Source organism: Manacus candei, unplaced genomic scaffold (assembly GCF_025592945.1).
Source record: "Manacus candei isolate 608988 ecotype Guabito, Panama unplaced genomic scaffold, ASM2559294v1 h1tg000005l, whole genome shotgun sequence".
In the NCBI taxonomy this organism is placed as follows: domain Eukaryota; kingdom Metazoa; phylum Chordata; class Aves; order Passeriformes; family Pipridae; genus Manacus; species Manacus candei.
Genome location: NW_026138053.1, coordinates 20,844,009 through 20,865,156, shown reverse-complemented (window position 1 = coordinate 20,865,156; position 21,148 = coordinate 20,844,009). Strand labels below are relative to the sequence as shown.

General features: G+C 37.5%; 1 protein-coding gene across 1 annotated transcript in view; it reads left to right on the top strand.

The window, feature by feature from the left end:
* The window catches only part of CDC73 (cell division cycle 73), a 105,752-nt gene that overhangs the window by 35,292 nt on the left and 49,312 nt on the right, over window positions 1–21,148 (top strand). The window lies entirely within an intron of this gene.

Here is a 21,148-nt window from a genome sequence, read left to right as displayed (position 1 = left end):
ATGTGATCTACGTGTTTTAGAGGACTTAGGGATTTGTTTGCAGTAAAGGTGTGCTGGGATGGCTTGGCTGGCAGATTCTTCTTGTGGAGGTGCAGCCTTTTTCTGCTCTACTTGACATACCCAGAGTTTTGCTCACCTTAGGTGTGTCTGGGAAGGACATAGTTCGTAGTGATAAAACTACACTCACAAAACTGAAGTAATAAAACTAGGTTTTGGAACATTGCTCTGTTTCCTATTCTGTATTTAATAAAATAAATTTGTTTGGTGGTGGAAGAATTTGACCTTGGCATTACTGTTGAAGCTTTGTAGTCTAGTGAGGTGGATTTCTTTTGTATGACTGTACAATGCTGTTGGTGGGAATTGCAACAGACACAGATGAGAAAGAAAGACCCTCAGATTCTCCCTTTTTTTGGCTCCCTTTATTTGTCTGCTTTTGTGGAAGTGAGTTGAATGCTCTCAAATAAATCCTGTTTTGATCTGCTGGTAAGTAGGACAGATGCTACAAAACTGATGTAGTGCCCTCATTAAGGTTTTTGCCATCTGCATACCTACATAAATCTGATGAATAGACAGCACTAAACACTCTCCTAAATCCATGCACTACTTCTAGTTTGCACTCCTAATTTGAACATCAAATAGTATCTTGTGTGTAAATTTCTTAAAAACATTCAGAGTTTTTTCTTGTTTGATAAAAGTTCTTTCCCAGATATTTCATTCCCAACTTCCTCTAGACTCTAGCATACTTAAAAAAAAAAAGGGAGGGAGTATCGAAGGAAGGAATCTACTTAGTTATAAACTGGGTTCTTTCTAAATGAATTCAGAAATTGATTGGGTGAAGAAAAAATATTACCTATTAATCTCTTGTGTCTGAAGATTTGCTCTTGAACTTTGCATGAATTTTGGGCTGCTTTATGAGGGATCAAACAGTGCTGTTACACCGAACCCAGGTTTCTGCAGTATAAGATACCTGTTTCAAGTGGTAGTGACTTGAAGTGGCTTATTAAGTAGGTTCTGTTTAAATTGTCCTGTGGGGAGGAAAAAGAAAGAAAGAAGAAAAAAGCAGGATTATAGTAAAATAGAAATGTTTTAAGCTTATCTGTGTAAAATCTGTAAAAGTGAAGGGATGCACAGTAACTCTAAAAATTATATGGGTTTTTTAAGGTCATAAAACATAGTTAAGGTTTTTTGTTCTAGGAATACTACCTCATGCATTGAGCCTACTACCTAGAGTTTTAAGGTTGTTATTAAGCTGTCCTTGTTGGTTTCTTCATTTAGAAAGAAAATAAAATGGATATTAAATAACTAGTAAACCTTTTTTTAACATAAACTGGAATTTTTTGAAATAACTGTTTAAGAGGTATTGCATGATTGCACATAAGGCATCATCTGGTGTCATGAGAAATATTAAAACTCCATCTGTCATTAAGCTTTTGTTTAAGAAAGGAATTGTAAGGGATTTTTGGAGCCTTATTTTACAGACTGTTAAAAAGGTGCCCTTAACGTTTAGCTCATTCATAAATTGCAGTGACATACTGGTTTTTTGTTTCAGATAGGGGAGAAATAAGTCTGTTAATTATGTTCATCTGTTTTTGTCCAAACTTTGTCATGGTATTGGACCACATAGTTCTAACCTATAATCTGAGATCACATTTTTATGTAGAATAGTTAATCTCCTGCCAGATAACAAGCTTCATATTTTGCTTTTACTCAGGGGTTTTTTTTTTGGTTTGTACATATTTTTTTATGCTAGACAAACTAGAGAGGAAATGGGAAAGTAGTTTCTTCCCCTAGGTGTTTAATGGAAAAGTACATTATACTCAGTGGCTAAATTATAGGAGTATGGAGGATAACACTGGAATTCATTCTAACTATAAGATGTCATCTGCTATCTCATAGTATTGGTATAATCCTTGTATGAGCTCATCAAACTTTCCAAAGGAATTGAAACATTGGGTAGCTATTGGTTAGAGTCTGTCTTTAAACTTTAGCCCTCTGATTTCCAGAGGAATGGTGAAATTTGAAAGGTTCATTTTTAAAGCCATTGTTCTCCTTGACATAGGTAGGTCCTCTGTTTCTTCTGTGGTGCTTGCTTCCATTGTCTTTCTGGAGAGCAGTCATATTCCCTTAAAATTTATGCTTGTTACCTGAGCTAAATTTGGAGTTGCCCACCTGCTTCTCATGTAAAATTTGTAAGAACCTTTATTTGTTTCCTGTTACATTCCATACATGTCTTTCAGTTGCACTCTGCCTTATTGGAATTCTCCATCATGATTTTTATGAAATGTGCAAAACTTCTGTTTTGTGTTTGTTCTTCCTGCAATGTGAGTTGTCCTAGATGCTTGTTCTTTTTAACAGCAAAACAAAAACTTCATCTTGACTGCTTTCTTTTCATCAGTGATGTTGGAAACTTTCTTAGCATTCAGAATTTGTGCCAGAACAGATGGTGAATGGTGGGCTTTTTCTGAAGTAATGTCAGCTAAAATAACTTGTGCTGCTGGCAGTTCTTCTCTGTAACAGGGTTTTTGCTTAATTGGCAGACTTACTTTCTCGTAGGAAGAACGGACTTATTTATTGAGTTTTTATTATGAAGGCATGATTTCATTATTCTGGACCTGGAATTGTTTATAACAGGGCATCTTCCTCAGAAAGATTTTTTTTTTTTTTTTAATACCTGTGGCACTTTCTATTTGCCTGGCTTGATGATGTTTTGGAAACAACTGACTTAGTGGTGGTAGCTCTTGCTACTATCGAGTTACCCAGGGCTTTATGTTGCGAACTGTGCAGCATGACTTTCTGCAACCTTCACTTCCGAGCATAATCCCCTGTATAGCAGGGAATCTAGTTATCTGCACTTGTGTCAGGAGAGGGAGAAGTTGCTTTTTCACAAGTGTCTGATAAACCTGGCTGTTATATGGGGGAACTGACCTGTATCCTCTTCCAAGTGAAGGCATGCCCTGTATTGACTGTGTGCACTTGCAAATGGGATTGGTTTATCCATTGCAATAATAGCGATGGTGGTGCTGGTTTTACTCAAGTTTTCATGACTTGAGTATGAAAAAAAGTAATAGCATGATAGCCTGTGGAGTTGTTGGGGTGATTTCCTCTGAGTTCTGAGAGCCCCGAGTGGTCGTGAGCTGTGATTCAGGGAGGCTGTAAACTTGTGTGCATGTGAACCAGATCTGCACAGCACTGCAGCAGGCCCTTGTAGAAATGATTTTGTTGTTTTTCCTAATTGCTGGAAAGCTCTCCTGGTTTAAACTTGTGCTTTCTTTTAGCATTCAGGACTGCTGAAGCTCAGAAGCTTCTTTTATCTTTTGTTTTTGCTGCTAGTAATGGAATTTGTCATTGATCACCTGCACTCATAAGCAGCCAGAACTAGTGTTGGTATTTCTTTCTCTTACTAAACAGGTGGATACATCAGCTCTTGCAGGTATTGAGCTGATAGCCTTCCCAGATAGTTTGGGGTTACACCTCATTGATCAGTATAGTTAGGGAGGCTTTCACTGAGGGACTTCACTTGTAGCAAACTCAAAGGCAAATTTCTGGGGTGTATCCAAACTTAGTAAGTTTTATCTCTGGTAAGAAATTCCACCTAAGTTTTCAGTGCTTCTGAGTTCAGTGATAATGTTCTTCCTGAAAACTGACAGATGTAACATCCCTCTTTCCAGTGTACACTGCCAGGCTTTACAACAATCTCTAGGTAAAAGTACCCTGAGTAAACATATGAGATTGTCAATAATTAAATACATTTGATAGTCCCACCAGAAAACAACTAACTAAAAAGGGAGTCCCCATGTAAGCCACAGTACAGGCAGGCTTATTTTGAGAATTGAAGACTGATTCAGCACCTCTAAGGTCAACAGTGTTTTTCATCAGTTTGTGGTCAGTATCAGATTTTGGGCATTAATTAATCTAAGGATTGTGCTGTTGTTGCACTCAAAATCTTTTGAGTTGGTATGACCTCTGTAATTTTATTTATTTTTTTAACTGAGAGATTGTTTAACCTTTGTATTTTCAAAGAAATAGTGTGTAGAACAACAAATGGAATTGCTAAGTTTGTGTCACTTCACGGACTGGGTCCTTGGAGAGGAAGCATGTTGGGGCAGAAGCAATCAACATGGTGGATGCATGTATTTTATATGAAAGAATTAAGATAATTGATATGCTTCTGTGTGAATTGGTAAATCCACAAGATCTCTATATCTGATCATGAGGAATTAAGGTTGTGATTCAGGGCCAAAAATTGAAATGACCTTTCAGAAGCATATGGTGGAATTGGACGTCGTCTCTCAATGTACAGATAAATGACCCTTATCTTTAAAACACAAATAAAAATTTAATATTAGAGATAGGGGAGAGATACCTACTTATCCACATGTTACCAGTTTTCTGTGTCATGTCCTAGTCTCATTAAAATGTTTGAGGAAAGTGGTATTGAGGGAGGTCAACAGAACAATGGACTCTTTGAAAGTGTTTGAAACAGGCTCTGAAGTGGAGCATAATTTTGATGCAGCCTGTGCATAAGCTGGTCATTATTCTCAATGTGAGTGTAACAACAGCCCCCGCTTCTCTCCGCGGGCTGAGCAGAATTCTCTGTGTGCATCCTATTCAGTTATTAACCATCAAGAGGAGGTGAAGAAAGCTGTTAAATAGATTTGCATGGAGGGCATATTTTTTAGAAGAGTTTTCCATAGATGATGCTGGAGGTAGAGACTTGTTTTCATTGAATTTGTAAATTTTTTTCCACATTAAATATACTTATCTGTAACTGTAATTTAGACATACCCGTGAGGTTCTTGGTCCATGAGGTTTAAGGACTAGGACATGCCCAGGAACTCAAAAAATCTTTGAGCTGGAGAAATGGATGCTTCTCCAGAACATCTGCCAGCAACCTTATGCTGCTCTTGGGTAACAGACAAGAGGGTTTTCTCTGTCTGTATTACTCTAATGAGAGTGGATGAAATGCAACCAAGTTTCCTAAGGACTATTACTGTATTTTATAGTTAAGGCTCACACAACAATTTCAGTGGTTGGCATTTCATTGCCTCAGTCATGTTTCAAATATTAAATTACTTTCCTTTAAAGAGTTTTAGTGTAAATAGTCAAGCTGATAGAGACCAAGGAAAATCACATACAAATACTGCTTTCAAGAAAATGTGTTAGGTTGAACAATGGTGTGCACTCGTTTTCTTTGTGGTTGTAAATCGTGTACATCTGTGCCAAGACATCTTGCTGTTGTGCTGCATTATACAATAGAACTGCCTGTTTTGTCCCTCATAATAGGTTCTCTTTTATTTTGAGACTAAGAACTGCAAATTCAAGAAAAGAAGGGGATGTTGTATAACCAGTTATGCCTCTGAAAGTTAGGCATTGCTCTGTTGCCCTGCACACTACTGAACAAAAGAGGGAGCAAGACCTGGAGCCACGTGGCTTTGTTCCTGAATGAACGTGTCTGGAGTCACTGCTGTGTGTGGAACTTGATTGTGTCAGCGTGCTAAGTGTGCTTGTGGCATGTCTGTCAAGTCCTTGAGTGACTTTAGACATCCAGGAAGCTTTACTTACAAAAGCTTGAAAGCCTCAAACATGTTTCATATGAGTTGTAAGATGACTTGCTAGACCTGTCTTGATCTAAAGCTGAATGACATGAGTGTATTTGCTAGCCCTGGGAGTATCCCTTGACAAACTCATCTGCCATGTACACTGTGCACTAGGACTTGGATCCTTTATGAATGTTGGAGGAGTCACTCTCATTTGGAAACATGAGCCAAAATAAAACTGCCTGGGAAACTTCATTTGTACTCTTTGAATTGGATGTTCACTTTCTACTTGAATCTTGTATAGGATTCTGCTTAGATTCATTTGTGTTTCTTGTATCTTAAGATTTGTGTGGAATATCTGTGCATGAAAGTTTTGTAGGGTGTTGCTCAGAAAATTCCAACTGAGCCTGAGTGACACAATTTTATACTTTGTCCTAATTGTTCTGAACAATCAAGCATTGTGTGTTGCACAAGCATTAAATAATGGTATTAGCATATTTCCCCCCATAAGTTATCTCCAAACAGCTAATGAATATATAACAACTGCATCTTCACCTGACAGTTTGTCATCAAATTTCTTCTACTGGGAAATGAACAGCTCAGCTATTATGTGGGGTTGGAATTTATTCACAGCTATTGAAGGCGGTGTAAGGGTGTTGCAGACCCAGTAGAAATGAGCGTGTGTCAAATGAAGAATCAGAAAACAGTTCACTTTAACATCCCTTCTAGTTTTCAAAATAGTCACATGGGTAGCCATCCCCTTGTCTTTGAGTAAGAGTTTTAGCAAAGTTTTGAAGGTTTCTAACACTTGGCAATTCATGATACAGTCACTAAATCAAAGTTACAATTCAAATATTGAATGATCATCTGAGTAATTTATGTAGCTAATCTGAGATGACTGAGTCAAGAATTCCTTCTCTGTTCAGTTTTTCATATTGCCATTGTCATTAGGCCACGTGACTCTTTACTACTTACTTGTTTGCTCTTAATAAAGTAGGGTAGAATTCATTATTTGTGGAAACAAGTTTTCTGCTTGGAGTACTTACATATATGTAACTTAGCATCATAGTCATACCATCTTCTGAGCTTGGAAATTAGGATAGCTTGATTGTAACCATAGGAACATGCCTCAAATCCCATCTCACTCATGCTATCTACTACTACTTAGTTAAACCAGAGTAAACTCTCCTTTATGATGTTTTAAATTATTTTTATAAGTTCTGTACTTTGTCCTTACTGTTGCCCTCTTTGGACATACTTAAGGACTGTTGTTTCAATTTGTGGACTTTGTTCTGGTGTTGCTATTTTAAAGATCCTCCTCCATTCCTTTTCTTTTTGCAGTTGTGGGTTTGTTTTGTTGTTCTGTTGGGATTTTTCCTTTGATTGAACTCTTTCAGTATGTGACTGGTAGTGTGTGAATCCAACCAGAGGGTGTCTCAGTGTGGCAGACTGTCTTCACAGGTGTACAGTTATTACAAGTGTGTTATGGGCAGGTGTTCTTAAGTTCTTACATCAGAATATGTAAGGTACAGACAGTATTTTCAAAGCACATTAAACCTGCAGAGCTCAGAACTGAGCCAGATCTTTGGAGGCAAATGTTAATGAAATGCTAAGGTAAGAACCCTGGTTCTTAGTCTTTTGGGGGACAGATTTTAGGTGATGTCATTCAACACTGTTTTTCATGTAGTGCAACGTTACTAATGGGAAGGGGCAGTTAGAATAGCAAAATAGGACATATTTTTAAGCTTTTTTTAGCAGTTCCTTCTTGCACCATTTAAGAAGGTAATTGATAAGGCTGACTATATTTTGGCCTCCAACTTTGTGATTTTATTGTTCCATCTAAATCCAGGTGTTAATCTGCCTGTGTCTTTTATGCAGCCACATACTGTTGCTCTGGAATCATCATCCTCACTTTCAGGTTGTTTAAATGTGTTTTATTTATCTTTGTTAGGAAAATCTGTAGGCAAAGTCCTGGTTTATTCAGGTCTGCTACTGGTGGTCCTAGATAACAATCTGTTTCAGCACAGGCTTTCTCCTTAGGTAAATGACTGGAAAGACCAAATAATGAACTCTGCATTAGTTATGGCTCGCTCAACTGGCATTTAGGCAGCACTGATCAGACCTTCCAGAATATACCTGGAATTGTGATCTGCTGAGCTGCCATCTGGAGCTATATTTATGTTTTCCCTGAGCAATATGCTATTGCAGAAACTCCTTGCATTGCTGCTGCTGGAAGGGTGGTTCTTTGGGCTTTATTCATCTAAAACTCTCTTAAAGACACGTTCAGCTGAGTTGAGGGGAGACCTGTGTATGTATGAAAGTGCATGTAGGTAGGCATTCAGTGATGTATTGTCTCTTTTAATTTCCATTCACCCTTTCTGTGTTGCCCCTCTTCATTCCCAAAAACCTTGTGGGATTTTCTGGAGATTTTTAGTTTGGGATTTTTCTAAGTAAACAAACCTCATACATATAGGACTTTGAGACTTATCACTGAAGATAACAATCCGTTAAAAATAAATCTGGTTTCTTATCTTTGTGAGTCAATAGATGCATTGTGTGAATGTAAATTTCTTTAAGATCCAAACATTCCTGTGTTCTTATAAAATGTAAAAAGCTAATCTTGGATTTTTGCATCTTCAGTACTTAACTATTTTAAATAATGAGGGTTTGTCCAATGTACTTAAAATGTCAAGTTTATCTAAAGCAATTGGTAAATTGAAAGAAGTTTACCTAAAGCAGTTGGTAAATTGAAATAAATTTATAAATAACTTTGAGAACAACTATTTTTTACAAATACATAATTCGATTAGCTGGCCTATAAAACTGTTGGTTAGAATTCATACAACACGAATATTGCATTTGGCACATTAAGGTTTAGGAAGTCAAACTCTTTGCTGCTTTAGGAGACTCTGGATGTATTTTTGGAATTAAAGTATCTTCCTTTTTTGGCTCTCCATAAAGGTATGTGAGTAGATTTTGTGCATAAGCAATAGATATGCTTTTAAAATTCAGTGAAAGTGCAAAGCAAAACTTTGTGTGACTAAGCAAAGTGATGCAGTGATGTGATAAGATTGCTGGTAGTTGGCTGTCAGCCTAGTTGCTGTAAATTCATAATACTTTTAATTTAGAATATTTTTTAAACTCTAGGTTTTTCTTCATAGGGACTATAAATATTGTCTTTTGTCTCTTTAATCACCTAAACCTCTCTTCCACGAAGGGAGGTGGGTGTCTCCTCATACCCTCCCTTCACTTGGAAAGAAGTGCAGCTGATAAATTATAGATGTTTGCTTTTGGGTGGCTTGGTGCTGCCATTGTGAGGAGACAAAGAAAAAGCACTGCCTGCCTTTCACTCCCTGGGAGCAGTAATTTGAGGGTTTAATTTCCCTGGCCAGCAATTTTCATAAAAATTTGACAAAGGCAATAACTTTTCCACAGGTTTTATTGAAATTGGAAAGTAGTTTCAAAACACAGTGTGGCAGAAGAGAGGAAATGCTGCTGAAGTAGACTGCTAACAAAGCTGTTTCCTGGCGGGTGGGTGGGAAAACCACTCTCCTTTTCCTTTGGAATATGGAGACTTAAGCAGTGCTGCATGATGCACCCTCATCAGCCCTACTTCCTACTTATCTTTGGAGCAGTTGATGTAAATCAGGCAAACAGATTTCAGAATAACTGAAATGAAAATGGAATACAGTTGTCATCAAAACAGATAACCTGCCTAATTGTGTTTCATCATGATTACTAAGTAAAACAAAAGACTTGTGGATGGAGAGGGATTTATAATGCCTTAAGCCAAATGTTTTGGAGCTAATAATATGTACAATATATTATAATGTACATTATAAAATCCATTCTGGTTTTGGGTGACATCATGAACTGTAACAAACCAATGATTTTTATAGTAGATTTCATATGTCTAATTAGATCTGGGAAATAATGTCAGGAAAAAGCTTCTAAAAATGTGTGGACATGAACAGCAGGTGAAATGCTGATTAAAGTAATAAAATACATATTAGAATACTAAATGGATCATAATGCTGTCTTAGAAATTAAAGTCTAAAGGGACTCTGAACTACCTGGTATAATGCTACATCTGGTTTTAAAGAGTAGGTTTACAGTTGGTTCAAATTCTGTAGGTTGAGTTTTAACATGTAAATCAACTTCCTTGTTCATAATTGAAATCTTTTGAAAATGGTGTTTACTTGTTTGTTACAATTCCCATTCAGAATAATGAAAGAATTGCCTAATCAGGCAGTTTGCTCACCCAAGGTGAGCTAAATATTTAATAAGGGTAACTTGCATACGCATGTTATTGTACTGTACAACAAAAACACAGATTCAATATGTCTCTTACATTCCTTCCCCTGGCAGTTCTCAGCAAGACTCTTAATGTCCTTTTATTTTCTTCTCTGGAAAGCTGCCTGTAGTTGGCTTGTACTACCAAACACTGTGAATTGTAATCCTTTCAGATACGAATGTGGGTATTAGATAATTTTAAAGAACGAGTACCACAACAATAATCCATATGCAGGGAACGTTTTAGAGACGGAAATTTGCAATACACAGAAAATATTTTCAACTATGATTTTATTACTCCTCTATATGGAGCTGAGAGGAATAGAATATAAAAGGTAATAAGTACTCAACACCCTCCGGGTTAAGATCCAGAATGGATTAAATTTAAATACCAGTTACAAGTATACTAATATTTGTGAAAGTTCTTAGTTATGAATAAGAATCATACCTTTAAGGAAATAATGTAACTTTTTCTGATGCCTCTCATAAGTGGAATGAAAGTGATTGATAAACCTGACATTTAATGTTTGGCATGCTTCAGGGAGTTTCTGCTTATGTTCAGTAAAGTAGTGTTTCTTTAATGAAGTCATCTATAAACTATGCTAAAATACATAGAAATATATTGATACTTCATAACTAAAGAGTGTTCACAGCTTTGAGAAGTATGCTATGATTTTTTTGGGGCTTCCTCCTTTTTTTTAGTTCTTTAAACAAAAGACTGACTTTAGCTCAAGTAGGCTTGGCCAGTTTCCTTTCCTACTACATTGCCCAGAAGGAAGCTAAATTAATTCTGTCCATAAGAAGATTAAAAGCTGATGCAGTGGGCAGATGTTTTATTTTCTCAAGGGTCAGGGAAGTAGCATGAGGTTCTCTGGCACGTCTGAAGATAATGGTTGGGGGGGGAGTGTTTTGCTTCTAGTTAAATGGCAGAAAGGCATTTATACCTTTCTGTAATATGTTTGGTGTGCTGTTTGACATTATCCTGATGAGGGAAAAAAAAAGATGTATTCTGGGTTTATTTACTGGTAGTTGATTAATTTTAACAGTCTTGTAGTGAATCTGTTATACTTCAGTGTGAATTTTAGTGTTACTGTGAATTTTATTTTGCTTTCAGTTCTTTGTTTTTCACTCTGAACTTTTCCATGTATAAAGGTATATACTTGCCTACATTGTGGTTCAGTTAGTTTTCAATTCTTTTGCTTAATATTTTAATATTTCTCTGCTCTGGCAGAGAAAGCCCTGGCTGCAGTCTTGCTTATTCCTTATTGCCAAGCTGCTGTAGGAGAAACCCATGGTGGACCCTGTGTGCTTTCTAGCAGAATCCACAGGCATTCTCTTTCTGGAATATGCTGCTTTTTAACCCCCCCCAGCCTGTCGTCCAGCTGTTGTAGCCTCCAGCCTGGTGCTGACCTGGGAGCTCTTTAATAGCTGAAGTTCACAAGTTCCCTGCCTTTCTCAGCAGCAGATCTTCCCAGGTGCCAATCTTGTTTAGGGATTTTATGAAAAATAAATGGATTTCTGGAAATGCCTTTGTGCTCACACAATGGTAATCAGAGAACAGTAACTGTGTATCATTTTGGGGGGAGAAAAGCCCTCCCGTGTCTTAAACACAACCTTTGTTCTTCCTGGTAGCCTTTGAGTCTCTGTCAGTCAGTGCTCTTCAGGACTCGAGGATCTTGTGGAACTTCCTCACAGCTCTCTTGGAGCTGCTGAGCTCCCCAAAACAAGATTTATTTTAAAGGGTTAAAATCTTAATTTATTTTTCATTTGTAATTAAACACCTCAGGTCTTTCCAGGGTGATGCTGTTGCCACCTGAGCGTGGCTAGGAGTCATTAGGGAGTTAAGAGTCTTTGATAATTTTCTGCATTTTCCAGTTAAAGCAAGTGCTTCACAGTTCTGCCATTCACAAATAACCTTTTCTCCTTAATACAATGGATGATGCAATCTAATATGGCAATATACAAGTTTTCCTTAAGGCTATATCTAGATCAAGGCACTCAAGCAAATTAAAGCAAATTACCAAAGTGTACAACATCAACATTCATAAGTTACACTGCATTAAATTGCCATTGGCTGGTGATGTCTTTAGGAATAAAATTACTTTGGTGAGCTGTATGTAGTTTAATTTCCTTGGTTTACAGTGAGTGAAGGCCAATTTACTCCTGCATCAGAAAATTCATGTGGGAATTCAGTGCATTTAAATTAATATGCTTTGACTTCTCACCTTTACTTGAATCTTGATAACCCTTTAGGTCGTTGTTAGCCCGTTAAGTTTGGAGCAGCTTCTCCGGACTGTCAGATGTGATTCCTGCTTCTCTTGTTGCTGAGGCCCCATTTCTTAGTGCTGTGTGTAGTTCACTGCTGGCTTGCATAGGATTAGAGATTTGATCTGCACCAGAGCCACAAATAAAATGAAATTACTGCTCTTCACTCCAGGTAGTAATGGCTAGATTATACAGAGCCACAGTGGTATTTATTAACTAGCCTCTAAAGACTTAGTGTTTTTCAGAATGCACAGTTCAGGATCATCTGGATTGCATGTATATTCAGCAGCAAATTCAGTACCTTTTACATTTTTCATAATGCACTTGTTCTGTGTGTATTAAAAGAAGGAAAAAAAAGGTTAAAAATTGTAGAGGTCTTTTTAACTTCTGGTTTTATTTTGGTTGGGTTGGTTTTGCTAATTGGTTTTGCTTTCAGTTTTATGCAGGATGTTTGAGGTGTTTAAGTTGAGAAAGGAATTAAATTGCTGTAGTTGCTTAACAGAGAGACTGTTTATTTTAGGGCATAGTCAGTGCTGTCACACTTTACTCCAATTGTCATTACACAAGGAAAACCACTAATTTTCAGTACTTAAACTGATGAATTGAAACCTACCACTTAAAATTTGTCCTCTCATTTACTTAATCTGCTTAGGGCAGAATATTTTCTCTTACAAGTGCTTGTCCTGCCTATTTATTTTCTCCAAAGTATGAATTTTGTGGGTTTTGCATCTTTTATCTCTCTGTTTAATAGACAGAGATGTATTAACATTTACAGAAGTGCCTCCATTTTAAAAGTTTGTAATTACTGCCCATTATTCTAAATTATTTTTGCTGGGTTTTAAAATATTTTTCATTTAATGTAGCTAGCAGCAGCACAGTAAAGCACTGATATTTTCTGCTCCCATACTGCATATGTGGAGGATGATAATAGTCCCGGGTTAAAACATCCCTACAGTTGAATCTGTGTAGGTGAATTTCTGTGTTCTCTCCTTACATTTTTGTGTAAATGGGGAAGCTCAGGTAATATTTCTGCGAATTGTTGGCTAAATTTTATCAACTGTTTAGGGAAGGAGTATTGGTAATAACAGGTCCTAGTCAACATTTATTTATACTTCTTGGTTTTTTTTAAAAATCTGTCTTGGTACATTGGGTAACCATTGAAACAAGTCAATTTGATTTGGTCTTATATCTGATGCCCCTGTTAAGCAAAGAGTTGGTGTTCACCATTTCTTGTGATATCTAAAAGACTAAAGCTTGTCAGTCAGTTTTGAAAATATTTTATAGAAAATTCAGTGAGAGGGGTATTTTTCAGAAGCAGGCAGGTTTGCCATCTCTTCTGAAAGGAATCTTAAAAAGATGATGTTTAGTGAGTGTTCACTTGTTTGAAACAATTCTAGTTAAAAATTTCTGTGATAGTGAATGTTTAACGTGTTTTTGAGGTGTTTGGGTGAGGAGGGAGATTGTTACAGGGTTTGTTTAGAAAAATGCTTAGTTTTTTGTACTGCATTTTGCAGAGACTTACTTCGGTGGATTACAACATTATCTTTTTGATAACTTGAGAAAAACTTTAGCTGTGAAGAGGTAGTTATAAAAGGGAAAGAGGACAGCAAGGAAAGAAAGCTTTATTAACAGAAAAATAATTCCATTTTTGTTGACCTCCCAAAAGCCAGGGACAAACACATTCTTGTCTGTATTGGCCACTGAAACAAATGAAATGCCCAATGGTTTAGTTGACTGTGTTGGGAGGCAGCCTTTTGATTCTATGGCAACACATCTCATTGTCATCATTTTTCACTTCAAGTAACTGACAAAACCAGTGTAAAATATGTTCAGCAAATATGTAGAGCTATTTTTGCCCGAGAGTCTGGAAGTGTCACAGAAAAAAACAAATGGAAGTTGCCCAGCGCCTTGCATGGTACATCTGGGTGTGCTGAGGAGTGTGAAGGCCCACGTGAACCTAATGAAGTCCAGCAAATCCAAGTGCAAGGTGCTGCACCTGGGTCAGGACAATCTCAGACATGAGCACAGACTGGGACAAGAGCTCATAGAAAGCTTAGAGGAGCACTTGGGGGTTCTGGTGAGAGCTCAGTGTTGGCTCAAAGGAGCCAGAGGTGCAGTGTGTGCTCCCAGCCCAGACAGCCACTGGTGTCCTGGGCTGCATGCACAGAGCAGTGGGCAGCAGGGAGAGGGAGGGATTGTCCTCTTCTACTCTGCCCTTGTGAGAGCCCACCCGGAGCACTGTGTCCAGCTCTGGGGTCCTCAGCACAGGAAACACATGGACCCGTTAGAGCAGGTCCAGAGGAGGCCACGAGGATGCTCAGAGGGCTGGAGCACCTCTGCTGGGAGGGCAGGCTGAGAGAGCTGGAGCTGAAGAGCAGGTTCTCTCCAGCCTGGAGAAGAGGTGGCTCCAGGGAAACCTCACTGCAGCCTTGCAATACTTAAGAGGCACTTATAAAAATGAGGGTGAGTGACTTTTTACAATGGTAGATAGTGATAGAACAAGGGGGAATGGTTTTAAACTAAGAGGGGATATTTAGATTTAGCTTAGATGTTAGGAAGAAATTCTTTACTGTGAGGGTGGGGAGGCACTGGAACAGGCTGCCCAGAGAAGATGTGGAAGATCATGATCATCAGTTTTGTCATGAACATTCTAGGATTTACCTGTTCTATGAGTAAATCAAGGTCTTATGAATCCAAGTACTATATTAGTGCTGCACGTGCTAATCCTTATAAGTCCAAAAGAATATTGTGATAAGAAATGCCTCTTTATTCCATGTAAAGTATTATACAGTGAAAAATTTTTAATCAAGATTCATAGTTTGTTGGGGTTTTTTTACAGAATTGGAAGAGGTAAAATATTAATACTTGACTGATTGTCATAAGGAGTCTTAGAGGCAAAAATAAAAAGTAGTGTTTCTGAAAAAGTCTCGATAATGGAATGTGTGCAGAAGATATTAGTTAGCAAAGGTGTGTTCATGTGTGTGAAGTTTTTTAATGAATAGGAGGATGGGTAGGGAAGAAATGTAATTGTGTACTTTATTTTGGTTTTTCCATTCCACTCTGCTAGCATGAAATTTGGACAATAAGTCATTCAAACGGTTTAACTTCTGCTAGTAGAAAATGTGGAAATTGTGGAAGGGAAAAGAGTTTTTAAAATGGTCGAGGGACCCAGACAGTGCACTTCTTAATTAATAGAACAGCATTACATTTCATTCTGGTTTAAAGCCTCCAAATTATTGTCAGAAGGCTGTCATTCCTTTATTAACTTTAATGAAAGTTGGATATCTCAAGTTGTTTGCAGCATCCATTTCTCAACTGAATTTTTGTTAGAAAGAAAATCATACTGTTTCTGGGTATAGCAAGCAAACTTGCATGCATTTTAAAAAGGGGATAATTCACAGCAGGATAGTATGAAGTAGTAACTATGGCTTTTAAATCTGAATAAATTTTAATTTTTGTAAAGTAAAAGAATTGTGGTTTTCATCTATAATTCTTCCTCTAATTATAATTTTTTTACCATTTTGAGAATTCAAGGAAAAGATTAGCATATTTAAGTAATGTGGATAACTTCCAAAGTAGTCAAAACATCTCAAATTTGGTGAAATAGTAGAAGTAAACTGCTACATCAGCATTCAAAAATCACCTTGGATTTGAAAGGCAGACTGTTCTTATGACATTTAATAGAGGCGTTAATGACAATACTTCTCTGTTGAAGATACATTTATTTATGAACTGTGTGATTTCTGTGGGTTTGTTGGGTTTGGTTTTGTGGTTTGTTTTTTTTTTTTTCCCACCTTTGGTATGTCTTACTGTGGCTACAGCATAAGCTTTGTAATTTGCTTTTTGAGGAAAAGATGTTTTAGTTGTTCCCTCAGGTATGTCTATGATGTTTACTCTTATTTTAGAGTCTTAAGTAACGTTAAGAGTACCTCTGAATTATCTTATTTCTTTCAGTTTTTGGGACATAAAAATGTTACCTTTTTCTACATTTAAAAACAGTCAAAATCCAATATTTTAAATTATTCAAAGATGATACAGTGGGGAAATTGGTTATTCTCTTGATTCAGAAGGCTGGATAATTGAGTTGAATTTTTATGGCTACAAAAATCAATGTCTAGGTGGACTTTGGAGGGATGCCTATAAAAAGGCTGGCATTTGCATTAAGTAGCAGCACTACATTTTTTACTGAGTCACAGATGGTGTTTTCCAGTGTTTCATTTTTTGTTTTATCATCTTGCATCAACCTATAGGTTATGGCAAATCACGTTCATAGTATGATGTGGTTAGTTTGTTGTTGTTTTTTTTCTAATACTAAATTGATGCTTCTTTTGAAAGTGATGACAGTGACACACAAATCCGGAATGAAACCCACAAGACTGGAGGTTATTCTTGTTTTCAAAACAGTGCTTAGACCTCAGCTTGTTCAAATGCAGAATATGTTAAATATTTAGAAAAGGGAGTGAACAAGGTTTTTTTTTTCCTTGGTGACTTCTCTGGTATTTTATTTACAAAGGATTTCTTGTGGCAGTTGGTTTTTCTTGTTTTAAACTTTGAGCTTCTGGAGATGTGGGAACACTTGGCCTTTCCACTAGAAAAGATGGGGTGAGGTTGTGGTTTTTCAAGAGTGGAGGGATTTAGTGGTTTTAGGATGGCATAGTTGTTTTTAATTTTTAATTTAATATAAAACTTTAAAAAGTGTTAACAGGGAAAGAACTGAGAGTACTTTACTTTCTGAGGACTTTTTTATGTTGAAAAGATTCATCTCTTAGATCCTTGCAAGCATGACTGTTTCTTCTAATCTCAATTTTTTTCATCTTGGGAAATTTTTAAGGATCTCACACTGTTTTCAGTTTCTTCATCTTTTTCAGCTGAATATACTGCAAGACAGTATCAAAGCTGGTATCCTTAAAATGTTAGGATGAGAAATATGTTTCACACACTTCACTTTTTAATGAGGTAAAGAAAAAGAGACTTCTCCATTATGCCCACACGGAGCATCTGGGAGATGAGAGCAAGTGGTTTACAGAATATTCATATTAAACAGCTGAAATGCCAATTAATATTAGATAAAACTACATAGACTAAAAGGAAAGGATGCCTTGTTCTGATGCCCTGGTTCTAAGAGGCACATTGTGTATTCTTCAATGCACTTTGGCCTCCAGTGAGGTAAAGCAGCTTGCAGTGTTTTGTTATTTCAAAAAGTGTATATTGGTTACAAACTGATAAAGATTGTAAAAAAACCACTGATTTTTCTTCCTCCTTCTCTTTTCTTGACCAAATGATACCTTGAAGGTCAGCAACAATTCAGTCCACACTTCAGAAGGCATTTTCTTCTCTGCAGCCTTCCCAGGCGAACGAAAGCCCTTTGAGAAAAATCCTGTCAAAGATTTTAGCAGTCTTGACTTCTCCACCCTGTACACTGACTGTGCACAACTTAAGCAGTCACATGGAAACCTTTGGGAGTACATAAAGCTTTAAGCCATGAGTACTCCCTGTGCTGGAGTGACTATTTTTTTTTTTTTGGAGTGGTAATTCAAGGTTATTGTCTCGGTCAGAAAGTTTTGACCAAAAAGCATAGAGTTGAGAAAAGTGAGGGGAACAGTTCATACACTGTGGTTATACAGCAGTTAGCTCATGAACCAAAATGCATCATTACTATCATTCAGTTAGGGTTATCGTGAAAGCTGTCAGATTTAAATGCTTAAGAGAGCTCTTGTAACTGTTGCCATGGCAATATCAGAACAGCAACGTGGTGGTTTTCATCCATATCCCATGTTCAGCTAAATTCCTTTGCAGTCTTTTAACTGTGAAAGGAAGGTGCCATACTGTACCAGGCTTGATTTCTTTTGAGTTAACCTGGAACAAATGAAGACTGAAATGAACTCATTCTTTGAAAATGAAATGTAAATCTAGGCACCAGTGATCTAGTTTGCTTTGCTTTTGGTCTGCCTGTGCACTGACAGTCCTATATGTAAAATACTTCTTGTGGAGTTACTGACCTGCTGTTCATGCCATTGTGTCACATCCTGTCATTTGGTTCAGGCCATAAAAGAACACATGGACTGCAACCACAAACTGAAAATTTTGTTAGAAGAATGGATTTACCTCATAGATTATTTTCTCTCTAATTAGACAAGTGTGAACACTTACCACTAGAATTCCAGATCCTGCTTTCTAATTTGGCCTCAGTTTTGTAATGCTTTCCCCTATAGCTGAGCCTGCCCTATGTTTTTAACCCTCGTGGTGTTGATCAGCTGCTGCATTTTTAGTGTCACTCTGTTTCCTGACATTCAAGCACCTTTTTAACTGATCTGCTGCAAGAGGTTGTTTTCCACAGCCCTCCCCCAGTCTCCTGCTCTGGAAAGCCTTTGACTTCACTCCCGCCGTGGGTACAAAGCAGGGACCACATTCTCTCCCTCCTGACCTACATTTCCACAGTGCAGCTTCCCTGCCTCCCTCCTTCCCCAGGGCTCCCAAACGGAGTGACTGGGCCTTGGAAAGCAGAGCTGCAGAAGGGAGTAGTAATTTGTAGTAATACAGGCAGTGCCATGTGCCATAGGTGTGATCAGCCATCTGAGGGACCGTGGGCAGCAAGGGGGGTGAGACTGTGCGGCACCGACCCAGGGCTGCTCTGGGAGGGTGATCTGAACTGATTAATAGGTGCCGTTATCGTGGTGTAATTAAGCACTTGTGCAATATTTATTCGTTTGTGCTATTCAGCAGCATAAAATAGGGGTTGAGAAATGGTATTTAAAATTGCAAAGATACGTAAACAACTAGTGGTGTTTTTGCAAATGAGTTACCAGGCTGTTCTTGCTCACAGCACAAATGTAAGAAGTAGTATCTTCTATATTAGCATCTTCCCTCTCCCTTTCATCTCCTTTCTCTCATGTTTTCACACATTGCAATGAGCATTCATTCAAGAGATAAGATGTTCTTGCACTGTGGGATTATGTAGGTATTTTAGATTGAAGTATGATTGGGGATTGTGTTAACATATTGGGAAAATTAGTGGGAAGGGGGAGGCAATCTAAAGTAATGGCCTCTGGGTGCTTCCCTCCCCTTCAGTGTCTGATTTAGCATGGGTTTGGAGACAGTTATGCATGTCTAATATATTAACATGTTAATATATTCTGAAAATATTTTGTAAATAAGGACTGACACATTTTATATTACTGCATTGCAAAGAAAAGCAGATTTTAAATTGCAATTCTAGTAAGGTTAACCTGAAAGCCAGTCTATCTCACCTCTTCTAGATCACTGCCATCCCATAATTTCAAGTTTATAAATTTAAGTGAAGATCTTTGTGGACACAGAATTTTCTCTCACGCCAACCACTGAAACTTGGAAGTATCTTTACCTATAATTTCTTCAGATTAGAACAGAATGTGAACTTTCCCCACGAAAGATTTGTCAGTAACTGGGGATAGGATCAGTTCTACAAAATTAAAGCCTGTAGTTGTTCTTTTTCCATTCTTAAATCTGTTGATGTGTGAGCTGCAAATAACCCACATCACTGATTTAACTGGAGATGTGAAAGGAACAGTTCTGTTGTTGAATAACGGTTTTTTGTGGCACTTCATTTTGGTCCTATGGTATCAACTTGTAAATCTTTATTTAGTTAAATAAATAGGGGGAAATTATGGAATTCCAATTTCTGATTTTTGTTACCATGATAAGTCTTCTAAGGTTTTCCTTTACCATAATAATTGTACTGATGATGTCCTAATTTTTTTCTTCCATCATAAGTTTTGAACCATTATGACTTTTTATATTTGTTTTCAACCTGAAGCAGAAATACAGAGAAGTAAAAACATTCAAAGCAAATATTATACAAATTTCTATATTCAGTGAATAGTTATATCCTTTTTTCCCTTTTTTTTTTAACTGCATTGCAGACCTGTTAGAATTTTAGCTACAAGTTTGTATCCTATTGCTAATGAAAATGCATTTTTTTGTCTTGCTTTGTGGGGAAAGGAAGTGAGAGAACTTGTCCAAGATTTTAATGATATAAATAATTATTGCACTATTTTTAACATGAACTGCTTTTATATTCTAGTAGAGTGAGCAAATAGCTTAAACACAAGCTAGAAAACAGTAAAACATTCAGAGAATAGAATGTAGAGCTTTCATTCTGTAATTGCATATTTTATCATACAGGCTTTCCCTTTTGTTTCTGCAAGCTTTGCAACAAACTGTGCAAGAAAACAGTACTTGGATGCAAACGATTTAAGTAGCCTTTGGCTATCTTGGTAAGGATTCAACTATATTAATACAGTAGCTTCAATTAATACCCAAACAGTAATACAAATGTTAAAAATTATGTTGGACCCTTAGGAGGACATTAAAAATGGCTTTTTATTTAGCTTCTTATACTCCTCACTCGTATTTTAGCTCTCAAGAAGTTTGGTAGGCTGAACTCGTAGGCATCGTGCTGTGGTTCTGCCAAGCTCGGGCAGATCCATGTTGTTTATGTGCTCCAAAGTGGAGCACCCGAGAGGCTGTTTGGCTGCCAAACTTGATGATTCAAGTGCCAAACTGTTTAAGGTTTCGGTATTAACCTCTTGGACTATACCCAGAAGCCAGTAACAGCGTTTTGAACTAGCCAGAGTTGGTAAGACCCAAGCAGAGCAAATTACAGTATGGCTTGAAGGCAGGGAACAGTGCTGAAGTCCTCTCCAGGAGGATGGACTGTGCTCTTGGCAGCATTACTGGGGAGAGGCCACTTATGGGATTGTACATCTTCCAAAACTGAATACCCTGGAGTAGTAGCTGGCTTTAGACTCTCACTCTGGTGGTCTAAAATTGGTGCTGTAGTGTAAAGCTTGCATACAGTGAACTTCAGGCGGGTGGCTTTCAGCTGGGCTGTTTGCTGGGGCCTGTGTCAGCTGGAAGGAAGCAGGCAGACTGAGTGGGGAAGAACTACTAATGGCTGTTGAAAACACTCCCAAAGACTTTTTCTAATGCAGCTCGCACCTCTGTCTTACACAAATGCCAATAGTCATCACATAAACTAAGCGTATGTACTTTCAACCTAGTTGGAGAAATCTCTG